The sequence below is a fragment of the Ceratotherium simum genome, chromosome 9 (assembly GCF_057802395.1).
Source record: "Ceratotherium simum simum isolate JZ-2026a chromosome 9, ASM5780239v1, whole genome shotgun sequence".
NCBI lineage: Eukaryota > Metazoa > Chordata > Mammalia > Perissodactyla > Rhinocerotidae > Ceratotherium > Ceratotherium simum.
In genome coordinates this window covers 75,272,487-75,282,556 of record NC_141908.1, presented here as the reverse complement: position 1 = coordinate 75,282,556, position 10,070 = coordinate 75,272,487, and the positions used below count along the sequence as shown (strand labels likewise).

General features: G+C 35.2%; 1 non-coding gene across 1 annotated transcript; it reads right to left on the bottom strand.

Annotated features, from left to right (window-relative positions):
- Positions 1-9,405: 9,405 nt before the first annotated feature.
- On the bottom strand, positions 9,406-9,511 carry LOC147916343 (U6 spliceosomal RNA). The gene has a single exon (XR_015553290.1). It is a non-coding gene; the product is annotated as a U6 spliceosomal RNA (small nuclear RNA).
- Positions 9,512-10,070: the final 559 nt, after the last annotated feature.

Below are 10,070 nucleotides of genomic sequence, written 5' to 3'. Positions count from 1 at the left end.
GCTTATAATTATTTTAGCACTTTAGAAATGTTTATTTTATTTAAAAATTATATTTTTGAAAATAGTTGATAAAAACTAAAAGGTTGGGAAGACCATTTTTACTCCATGGAATTTGTGTTGCCTCTACTTACAACTCATCAGATCTTTAACTTCTCTATCTCACCTTCTTCTCCTAGTCCAGCGTAATAAAAGGAACCGTTAAATGCATTTCTTACCTAGGATTATTTTAGGCATGGTTCACAGGCCCGTAAGAGATGTATATACATATCACATACATGTATACACATCCTACTTCTTGTCAAGTAATCTTAAAGGATAATTTAATTCAGGTCCTGAAGTTGCCATTTGTCTGTAACATAAGACCATTTATTATCAGTATGATATGTTGTTATGATGTAATTAATGTCTTTTATGCATTGAACTGCATACAGTTGTGTGATGACATTGGTCCTAGAAGTATTTCAAGGCACATTTTTGCACCTGAACATGAAGCCATCTTAGTTTAGTAGCATACTTTGAATTAGTAGTGTTTTTTCTCCTTTTCCCAATTAAGAGTACTTTGAATGTTATGTGTGTATGTATTCTGAGAAAAGAGTTTATGCATGAATCTGAATTCAGGGCACACTAAAAATATATCTACCCTCGAGCATTTTACCTTAAATATGTTTCGTTTTGTACATATGTTGTAATTTCAACAGCTTCTTCATGTGTGCATTTAAGTGGTAGCTTTCCTTTGAAATTTAAAGTGGGTAAAATTTCTTTTTGTTCATGCTTTAAATACTATGATTGAGATTAGAGATTATTTAAAAAACATTTTCCACAAGAATTTTAAGTTCATGACATGACAATTTAGGAATGTATTGTTAAATGATATTTTTATTATTATTGTGAATTCCTTGACTTCAGTTATTAAGGAGTAAAGGAGAGTTAATAACTGAACTCCTTTGAGTGATTTGATAGTCACCCTCTGTTTTCCTTCAGAGCTCAGTGTAAGATGTATCTGATTTTTTAGTCTTTGATCTTATAGTACATGATATCTTGGGGTATTTGGGATATTTAACTTAATAGGATTACTAAAAACAACTTGCATCAGATGGTATTTTATGAACCCTAAGCAATAATAATGTGTGTAACAAATAACCACAAGATATTAGTGAGATATAACAGTGAGTATTTATTCTCGTACTCATGGGTCAGCTGGGTGGCTCTGCTTTGGGCTTGGGTCAGTGAGCCAGCTTGGATAGCTCTGCTCCATGTATCTAATTTGGGAACCCAGGACCAGTTGATACCTGGGGCAAGTTTTTCTCAAGGTAGAGCCTGAAAGGAAGCTGAGAGGATCCATGTCTCTTAAGGGCTGGAACACTGTCATTGCTACCCATATTCCCTTGGCCAAAACAGGTCATATGGCTCAACCTAGTATCACTGAGGTGGAGAAAATAATTTGCCTAATGGGGGTAGGGAGTGAATGTTTGCTAAACCATAATGTAATCTACTGCAGAGCATAAGTATTTTTTGGATCTCCTCATCATAATTTGAGAATTTTGTACTTTTTCCTATTCATTGAGTTCTCATTAGGACTAGCCTTGAAACTCCTGGCTCTTCATAGATGGTCTGTCATTAAATAGTGATCTCAGGTTGTAGGTTCGTGGAAAAGTATGTGCCCTTGCTTCCTGGAATTCTTGGCCAAAATACCATATGTTTTATGGTATGTCACCTACCTATGGTCCTGCTCTTGAGATACACATATGTTACAAACTATTTCACAGACATTGCACTCAACATCTATGGGTCCATTTTAATATTTATGTTTACAACTTTTAAAAATAAATTTTTGATTGATTTGAAATTACTTTCATAGGAAAATTACTTAAACATGTCTTGAAAGAAGAAAGAGTCTTCACTCTATCTCATAATAAAGCTATTTGCCTCTTAATATTTTGAAAAATTCAAAAGCCATACACAATATTCTTTTGGTATCAAAGACCAAATCCTGGAAAGAAATACATCTGAAGATTTCTGTTTATATTTAAAGATTTCTTCCTCAAGGCCCACCCCTGCCTCCATTAGGAAAGTAAGGACATGGGAGATGTGTTGCTTCGCTTCCCTCACTCACTTTTAAGAAGCTATTGAAATCCTTTCACATGCATTGTATTCACTTTCTATTGCTATGTAGAAATTACCACAAATTTAGACATTTCATAATATACATTTTTTGTTTCTTAGTTTCTGTGGGTCAGGAGTCTGGGCACAGCTTAACCAGGTCTTCTGTTCAGGGTCTCACAGGCTGCAATCAGGGTATCAGCCAGACTGTGATCCTTTCAGAAGCTTGGGGTTCTCTTCCAAACTCATGTAGTGTTGGCAGAATTCAGTTCCTTCCGAGTACTAAGGTCCCTGATGTCTTGCTGACTGGGGGCTGCTCTCAGCTCCTGGAGGCCCCTACAGCTCCTTGCCACAGCCTACTCACAGGCCTCCTCACAATATGGCAACTTAATTCTTCAAAGCCAGCTGAAGAATCTTTCACTGCAGTTTGCTAAACTGGAGGCTTATATAATATAACGTAATCACAGGAGTGACTATCCATCACCTTTGCCATATTCTATTGGCTAGAAGAAATCAGCAGGTTTCTCTACCATTCAAGAGGAGGGGCTTATACAAGGGTTTGGGTCATTGAGGGGTCACCTTAGAATTCTGCCTACCACACGCCGTAATCCACCAATCCAAGGCCACAAATCTAGCACTTCTGCACTTGGAAGAATCATATTTATCTTTAGAAATTCCAGCTTCTCTGTCCAGTAGCCATCATTTGAGACATTGAAAGCAGTAGGTGATCAGTGGCTCCAGGACTGATCTAAGCTTCCTGAGGACTAATTCACATTCCTCAGAAATATTGGAAGAATCTTAATCTGAACACAAGAAATAGCATCAATTCTGGGATGGCATAGAGGTGGGTAGCTTCTCTAAAAAAAATAGAGAGGAAAGAAAAAGCAACTATCAGTAACACCTAGGTTTTAAAATCATGCCCAGCTCGTGTTTGACAATCCTTCTGATAGCCCAAATACTATAAATTTAGTTGATGATAACAGAACAGATGGAAAAAACATATGGCTTGTAGGTAGTGTGTGGTGGTTGATATTTGCGGCACATTAGGGGAATTTATTTTATTTTGTCTCTTTCCTTGTGTAACTTTATGATACTTTATCAAGTAAATTTTATAATGCCTTTTTTGACTTATCTCTTTCGTAGCTATTAAACTCTCTTTGTGACTTGAACATTGCATTAAAAAGGATTAGTTTCATAATTATTTCACAGCAGGCATTTAGATACACTGGCAGGAAGACTATTTCATTGAGGAAAACATATCTGTAGCCATTTGGTATCATGTAGAATCCTTGCATAGAGATTACACAGGTAAGAGAGGCAAAAATTTAAGGAGATTAATTCCATGAAGGACTATTAAAGAAGGTCATATTAACTGGGATTTAGGTTAGGCGTGTATCTAAAATTCCAACAAAACCCAATAGGTCTTGATTTAACATAACTTTATATAACTTCACATTTTCTAAAGAAAATTTAGTCAACAAATTAGAGTGTACTGACAAGGATACCTTTGATCTTGTTATAAGACTAAGAAAATTTTAATGTACAGAAAATAGCATAAGCACACTTGATTAAATATGATCCTCGATTTGAGTTTTTAGGCTAGACAGCAGCCCTGGAAACCCTTTATCACTTTGAGGTTTATTTGAATGAAGATGTGACTTCCTGATGTTTGCCTGTTAGCAATCTTGTGATTTCTAAAAAAAAAAAGCTAAGTATTTATTTTTTTAAAGGCTGTTCAAACATAAAGGAAAAGATGAAAAGAGAATGTCTCTCTTTAGAGGGAGTAAAGGATAAAGGTAGACTGGGCAATTCAATGTAAATTAAATAAGAATGTGTGAAAATTTCTATTGCTGTTCGTTGTTTAATAGCATGTCTACAGTAATGAGGCCACACTAAAAATAAAAATTCAACTCTGGACAATATTTCTTCTCTAGGACTCATTCAGTTTCTTGACATGACACTTTTTCCTTTGCCTTACCTCTTACATGAATATGGTGACCACGTATTCCTGGTTATCCTAGCAAATGAAGGACTTGCTTTGAATCTCATCTACAGTACTTTTCCTTAAATAGCTGAATTTTCTGGATTCTCCTTGTTTCCCTGGTTTTGTACTATTTGACACACATACAAAAACCACTAGAGTAGACAAGAAAAAAGATGTACTAGACTATCTCATTCTCCCATAGAATAGCCATTGGCCATGTATTCTTCTCTTGCCCCCTTAAAACAAACGTGCAATAATGTATTCATTTAAATGTTAAACTTCCAATCAAAACATATTCAGGTTTAAGTAGTTGATAGTGTTCATTTTGAATTATTATTAAAAGAACCAAACGTATTTTCACATTCTTTAAAGTCTCTAATTTTACAATAGCACATTTAATTCTCTTCACAAGCAAGTGATACATATTGTTAACAATAAGGTCAGGTTTGTTTTTTTATCAAAGAAATGTCACGAAATTTAAGCAAAGTAACTTGAGAATCACAAAGTAAATTTGACTCAAAACTCAACATTAGTCTGTATTTTGTAAATGCTAACATATCCCCTCACCGCACTGTGGACATTTTATTTTAAGAAATTTTATGTTCCAGAATATCTTGATGGGTTTCGCTGTGGCTTCAGGTCCAGGTAAATGAATAGAGAGTCTATTGTTTTGGAAAGATGTTCCATAATCTCCCTATTTCAGTGTTTAATCCTTGTTTTTCAAAGATGTTCTTTAGTCTGATCTAATTTTCTCTCTGCTTCCATTGTAATCCATTTCCTACTGTTCAGTAGAGATGAATGGGTTAATAATATCTAGCAGATAATATTCCAGTCACTCCTAGGCTTATGAAAATTGTGCCTTAAGTCCAGTTTCTTTAACCTCCTTAATCTATCTATAAAAGAGTCTCTTTATAAGTGGTATTCCAAATGGATCAAAGAAATGAGTACTAGTTACCTGGTTGGTGTATGCATGCAGTGCTCCTCACACAGCCTTGTAGAGAGAAATGCCTGCATTTACTTGTTCATGCAGTTTTCATTATCTCAAGCTTTTTCTGTGGGAAACATAATACCACTAAATATCCTTACTGGCTAAGCTCAGCTACTTCTTCTCCACCTGTTTCACTGTTGCCAAGACCAAATCACTTTCCTAAAACAAGCTGGATTTTCTGTGACTGTGATGACTGCATATTGTGCTGCTCTATTTGCTCTTAGAATATAAACTACAAAGGATATATGGTCACAGTCTTGTACTTTGTGCTAAGATCACTTGAAATGAATCCTTTTCTCTTTGTGTTTATGTCACAAATTTGCTATACAACCAGGTTCATTCATTTCAAATTGTTTTTAATTTTTGAAGATTGCTTTTTAATTGATTTTTTTGGCATATAAATCATTGTAAGATTCCAAAGTCAAAACTCTGTAACAAAGTATGTTCTTAAAAGTCTCATTTTTTATAAAAAGCCCTGTCACACCTTGCACTCCAGAGGTTACCATTTTTGTTAGCTGTTGGTTTATGCTGTCAGTGTTTCTTTTCTTCATTCTTTTTTTTTGTAAATGTAATTAAATATGTGTGTATGCACATCTTTTTATCTATTCCTACCCATATGTATATACATATATGGTGTGTATACATGCATATGTTATATATACACACACACATTTTATATATGTGTATAATATATATCTATGCGTGTGTATATATATGTGTGTGTGTATATATATATATTTATATGCCTTGATGGTTTGCACATTGCAATATAGCCTAAAAATCACCAATATCAGTATGGTCCTCTTTATTATTCCTTTATGGAGCTACATAATATTCCACGGTGATGATGTACCATAGTTTGTTCTACTAGTTTCTCTCAATGGGCTTTAAGGTAGTTTCCAATATTTTGCTCTTACAGATAATATTGCAATAAATACTGTAAGTATTATAGCTTTGATTATTTTTAAAGTCCACAAACTCTAGAATACTTTCCTATGAGTAAATCCATTGTTTTTTTTTTTTAATAAGTAAGTAATCACTGATCATTTTCATGAATATTTGGGATTATTATATTCACATATAAATTTTTGTATTTTTCATCTTTCCTACATATTACAAGTATCTTGTGGTTATAAATAGCATCTGTTTTTTCTATATATATACAGTCCACAAATTTTGGATATGAGATAGAGTGACTTGTGGATTCTGATCTTTCTTATCTACAAGCTTTCTTCTACTGTCCACGTTTATGAAAAGAGCTCTTTTGCTTGTTAATTTGGAGAATGTTATGAAATGCCTACTGTATGTGGTGCTGTGAAGGATATAAAACTGTGAAAGACAGAGTTCTCCCATGGAGCCTATGCTGTGTCTGTAATTAGCGTCGTGACTTGAGGGAAGGCAACTTACCTTTTTGGATCTCAGTGTTTTTATCGGAAAAATGGGAACTCTAATCCTTATTTTGATTGTTTCATGGGACTCCTGAAAGAACTCACTGCAGTGATGAATGTGAAATAGCTTGCTAAAATATAAAGAGCTGTAAAATATATAGAATAGTCACTGTTACTTTGGTACTATATGTTCTTAAATGTTTTGCTATTATCTTTCCCGACAGACTTAGCTGTTTGAGAAACATCAGCATAGTTACTGTTTGTTTTATATTTCCTCAAAGCAACTGGTACAGAGGGAACAGTCACTGAATTTATGAAACATTTTATTTTACTGAGTCACAGTAGTTTGTACCAAGGGTCTCAAACTCAAGTTCCTCCAGGGACGACATGGAGGCCATGAACGGGATCAGGGTAGGAAATGGTGGGAAATTATGACCAAACTGCAAAGTGAATTCTAGACCTAAAAACATTCAAATTCATGTTCAAAAACAGTATCGTGTGAAGTAAACAAACAATTGAAGGCCACATTCAGCAGTCTTTACGCCCGTTTGTGAGCTGTGGTTTATACGAATGCTACATTTGGGAGGGAAACCTTATTTCTTCGCATTTCATTCAATATCCTGGATGACCTTAAAAATGTGGGATATTGACAAACACAACCAAATCATTATAATAGTTTTCAGTAAACCTGAAAATAATAATAAAAATGCTTATGACGTGTGCCTGTGAGACTATAGTGAAAGATATGCTGCAGCCTTATAGTGTTACTATAGACGTGTAGTATATAGTACACACGTGCTAGACGTGCTTTCTGTTACTTTCTGTATTATGTTGTACATTACCTCTTCATGAGGACCCATGTGCTTCTTCTCATGACATATTTTGCTTTTATCTTGTAGATATTGTGTATCATACCATATTTCTGTTTTTGCATGGTTCCTGGAATGTTCAAAGCCAAATTTGTCACTGACTTCTAGAAAAGCATACCAGATCCCCTGTCACACTTATTGGATTCTAATTTCATTTCTAGCTTTGTCTTTTAACTTCTTCTTCTTTTGCCCTTCTCCTGACTTCCTGTTCCTTATTCTGTTTTGCTTTATGTATCTTTGTAAGCTAGCTCAAAACCTTTTTGAAAAAAGATGAGGTATAAATGACAGAAGTCTCAAAGTATGTACATTTGGAGATAAGAGAGTAATAGCTTTGATGTTGTTGTTATTTACAAAGAAATGGTGCATGCAGCCGGTGGAACATTACTTTTTATAAGCAGACCATCAACATTGAGAAATGCATGTTTTTCTAGACTTTGCTGTAAGGTAGCTTTTCTCAATTTTCCCTACAATATTTTTGAAAGAAAAAAATAGTTCTTTTAGAGGACAGGATGGTCCTGATTGCTGTTCCTCAACTATTTCTGGCTCTTTGCCTTCAGAACATTTTAGGATTGTACTTCCTGGTCTCTTTTTGGTGGGACCATATGTTTGGCTCTAGGCAATGAGCTGCGAATAGAAGTGACTGGAACATGCCACTTCTGGGCCAGAGCATTGAACTGTCCCTGTGAGACCCTTCAGCACTCCCTTTCCCTTGGGCATGTTGACTGGCAACATTTGAGATGATGGCTGATCTATCCACCTACCACATCGAGGTGATGGTTGACCACTATCGAGTTGTATTCGGCTGCTGAGAGTTTGGGGTGTTTTGTTACCAAAATACAACTTAGACTATCCTGAGAGATTCCAAGACAATCCATAACAAAGCAAAGATTAAGGCCACGGATTGCTTATCAGTTATGCTTACTCTTTGCTGGGTAATGAAGATACAGGCAAGGATCCATGACTAGGTCAAATACGAACAGATTTCAGAATTTGCCATGGAATTCAAAGGAAAAAAAATAAAATCATTCAGAATGAGAAATCTTTCAGAAAGAAAAATCTCTATTTTTACCTGAACATTTCCACTGCTCAGCTTTGCTTACATTAAAATCAGGAACAAAAACGCTCCCTGTGACAACCTGAGTATCTGGATACTACGTTTATACACTTTTCATCAATCCTGTGTTTGTGATGCATCCTACAGCTAGAGGTGAATGAGAGTCTAGAGGGAAATAATGAATGGATTTAGCCCTCATCTGCCTTGACTCTACAGGCAATTTTTACATTGTCAGAGACTCAAGGGTATTATTTGGAGAAATTACTCAGGAATAAAGATATCCCACCAAGCAAAAGAGGATTTCATGTTTTTGAGACACTTCTTTCTTTAATTTCCAGGTTGCAGGTGGGACTGGGGGCGGTAAAGGGAATTAAAAGTGACTAGGTGGTATCCGTTACTAAGAGCAGCCAGCATGCCTCCAAGCTCAGCAGTGAGTGGACTCTCAAAGGAAACAGATTGCCCACGTGTCTTTTTGTTGTTGTTGTTGTTATTGAAGTATTTTGGAGAAAAGCATTAAAGAGGAAGTGCATCCTGCTCTGAAGGAATGGTTTTCATCAGATGCTTCTGTATTTCCTGGGTACAGGCCTGGATGCTGCTTTCAGAAATTGACCTTGGAACCATGATTCTCTTTTCTCTTGATTTTAGGAAACAATCATATATTACATATATTGCAAATGGTGATATGACCAAATAAACTGAGATCAGGGATAGACACAGGTGTGTGGATGGAAACACAAGCGAGCTAGGTCTCCAGAACCAAAAGGTGCTCAGACCTCATTGGCAATATGTAGATACCCTGACATTCTTTTGTTGCTTGTTTTTCCAGTTTTATTGAGAAATAATTGACATACATCACTGTATAAGTTTAAGGTATACAGCATAATGGTTTGATTTACATATATTGTGAAATGATTAGCACAGTAGGTTTAGTTAACATGAATCATCTCATATAGATACAAATAAAGAAACAAGAAAAAACTTCTCCTTGTGATGAGAACTCCTAGGATCTACTCTCTTAACTTAAAAATATGGAACGCTTCACGATCTTGCACGTCATTCTTGCCCAGGGGCCATGCTCATCCTCTCCGTATGGTTCCAATTTTAGTATATGGGTTGCCGAATCAACCACCCCCCTGACATTACTGAAGGGTGGACTAAAAGGGAAGAAAGGTAGGAAGTCTAATGTCATGGAATTTTTTTTTTTTTTTAATTTCTTAGAAGCCTCATCCTCCTATAAACTGAGAAGTTTTCATTCCTCATGTTGAAATTGATATCTGTATTCCTACTTGCAGCTTCAAAACATTTAAGATTGCAAACAAAAGCCAAAACTTTCTGTATCGTTGTTTGCAAAAAAAAATGACTACATTATTTTCCACTTCTTGGCTACTGTTGTGTATTAATTTAATCCTGTCTCTATACATTAAGCACACATGTTGTGTAGTATTTCTTATGCACTATAAATGTCACTAAAACAAAGACATACAAGAGTGTTCACTGTAGCAGTGCTTATTGTAGCAAAATATTAGAAACCATGTACGTTTATAAAAATAAGAATTAGCTTAATAATTTTCAGTATAGCTGTAGGAAGCAACATTATGTGCTCAGTCAAGTTACATATAAATATAGAAGGAGTTTCTTCTCTGAAGAAAATATACTTAAAATACATTAAGTTAAACATCAGATTAAA